Raw genomic sequence first — 2,674 nt, forward strand, 5'->3', positions numbered from 1 at the left:
CACAGCACAGTTAAGGCAGGTCCAGCTGCCCTCAGCCTCGAGTTCCTGGCGTTGCCCTGTGTCCACGTGGAGGGTGCCCCCTAAATGAGGTTTATTCTTTTCTGTGATAAACAAACCCGGCCATAGCGTAGTGGCCATACCACTGGATAAACGAAAAACACCTGCAAAGCAACCTGTAGGGGGAAACCGGCAGACTTGGGTTCAAATCTTACTTGCTTCCCACTGACTAGCTGTGTGAACTTGGACAAATTAACTTTTCTGAACTTGATTTTCTTAGCTAAAGAGGGGTAATAGTAACACTTACCCCCCAAGCTTATTGGGAGGATTAGATGAATAACATGGCAAGTTCCAAGCACAAGGTTTTCTCCAGGGGACGGATGGTTCGAAATGAGGACAGTGATGACCCCTAGAGGACAGTTTGGGAAGTGCTGGGCGTGGTTTCCGACGTCAGCGTGCCTCAGGCGGCTGGTGTAAAAGGCCCGCAACACACGGAGCAGTAAAGCACGAGGAAATGTCCTCTATTCTACATGGCAAAGCAGGTTTTTGTGTAATTTTAAGACACACGGAATTTTCCAGGAAAGCAACTACTGGGTAAATTGAGGAAATTTCATGTGTTTTGTTTCGCAGTTTACCAAGAGTTGTTCACTGATTTAGAAAATCTTACCACTGACAGTATTGCCACTTGTGGTATTTGGCCATAAAGTGCACTTTTCATACTCTACTGTGCACACGCATCCGCTGGGGATGCTGCTAAAGGTTCCGATTCCACCCGGCAGGTCAGAAGTGGGAGCTGAGGTCTGCATTTCTCCCAAGCCCCCAGGAGGGGCCGCTGTTGCAGAGCCCTGGCGCAGCCGCACCCGAGCATCACAGACAGAGAACTTGTATTCCTCTTTTATTCCTCCTTTGAATGACAGGGCACCATCTTAGGGTGAGTTCCCCAGGAAACAGACTCTGAGAGACTTTTGTGTGTCCCTGGGGTATGTTCTCGGAAACCCCGTGAGGGGTGGGAAAGGCAGGATTGGGCAGAAGAAGTTGTGCCATGATGCGGTCACAGAGAGGCCACTGCTGATCCCTGCAGAGCTCAGGACCTGCGGTTGGCCCTTCAGAGACGTCTCACATCGAAGCAGGAGGGGCCGGCTTTTACCCCACATCAAGCAGTCACTGGACGCGATCGGGGCATAACCTTGGCTCTCTGGTCTCGGGCAAGTCCTAGGGAGGCCTCTGCTGTGAGCCGTCCACAGCCAACACCCCTGCCGCTGGAGGAGGGGGGAGGGCCTCTCCTGGATGAGGGATCCCGGTGGGACACCTGGCATCCTGTGTGAGCGGTATTCAGAGTTTTTAAATAGTATATGTGAATGGATATTATCTATGAAATTTCATTTTACGGTAGTAAAGAGGATGTTTCAAAATATTTGTTACAGAAAGGGAGCTTTGGGTTTAATTAAGAACCTTTGAACATAGTAATTGGTATAAGTGTCTATTAATAAAATAATAGTTCACCAAACTTGACAAACATTTATTGGATGCTTACTACGTGTTTTAAGCACTTGAAGATCCATCAGTGAACAAAGCAACAAAGCCCCCTGCCCTGTGGAGGTTATATTCTAGCAAGTGCCAAGGGGTTACAGACTGTGATCCCAGTTTTCAGTTTTAGGCCTGCATCTGCCCTCTGGGTGGTCCGCCACCCATCCCTCAACCCGGGCCAGTCAGTGCTTACCTCATTCACAGAGAAAGCCTCTCCTGTCTTCCTGCTCCAGCCAGGCTGTCTGCGTGTAACAGATTCTTGTCCTTTTGGCCTCATCACTCACCTCAGTCAAGCTCTCATTACTAGCCACAGAAACTACCTCTGGCTACTTCAAACAGAAAAGGAATGTGTCACAAGATACTGGGAGGGCCAGAAGGCCACCTAGTAATGTGCGACAGTGCTAACTCAGCCCCAGCTTGATCGCACCCTACATACCCAACAAAGGAAAGTAGGAACGCTTCTTAAAGGAAGATGCCGTCTGAAGCCTCTTCGGTCCTCTCTACACACTGGTCAGCAGATAATTATCCTCAGGCACAGAAAGAGCTCCCCCCCTACCAAAAAGTGGCTACCCTGGTGGGAAAGTAGACAACAGAATAGACAGACCCACACACGATCCCAATATTGACGGCATTACTCAAGGACTCGAGGACAACTGTGATTACCATGTTGAGGGAAACGGAGGAAAAATGGCTGAGAAGGGCCTTTTCAACAGCTGAAAGTACTTGTCACCAACCAGCTTGCACCGCAAGACGTACTGAATGAAGTTCTCGTACTAAAGGAAAATGGCCGCAGATGGAAGCACAGACCTGCAGGAAGAAAATGAGATTAGAAAGAATGAACACACACTGAAATGATTATGCAAGAATGCATAACTAAAAAAAAGCTAGCAAAGGAAAAAAAGTGGAATAAGAAGTCTGCCCGAGTTTTAAATGGCTCAGAGGTCTCTAGAAGAGAAATGACATCTAACATGGCTGAGGAGAGTCTCCACAGAGCCAGGACTGTGGCCCGGGGCGGATCTGGGAGAATGTGTAGGTCGTTTCCTTGGGGGAGGGGAGGGTCGAGGTGGTAGACGGTGATGGATTTATTATTGGAGTAGTCTTCTCTGCCCCTCCCTACAGCACCCTCTTTACATGGCGCCCCCTGCTGCCA

General features: G+C 49.1%; 1 long non-coding RNA gene across 1 annotated transcript; it reads right to left on the reverse strand.

The window, feature by feature from the left end:
* Nucleotides 1–1,772: 1,772 nt before the first annotated feature.
* LOC121100487 lies at nucleotides 1,773–2,374 on the reverse strand. Its single transcript, XR_005832261.1, has 3 exons — nucleotides 2,188–2,374; nucleotides 1,961–2,095; nucleotides 1,773–1,853 (listed from the first exon to the last, which is right to left on the reverse strand). It is a non-coding gene; the product is annotated as an uncharacterized LOC121100487 (long non-coding RNA).
* Between the last annotated feature and the right edge of the window lie 300 nt (nucleotides 2,375–2,674).

This window comes from Ursus maritimus, unplaced genomic scaffold (genome assembly GCF_017311325.1).
Source record: "Ursus maritimus isolate PB19 unplaced genomic scaffold, ASM1731132v1 scaffold_4, whole genome shotgun sequence".
Lineage (NCBI taxonomy): Eukaryota > Metazoa > Chordata > Mammalia > Carnivora > Ursidae > Ursus > Ursus maritimus.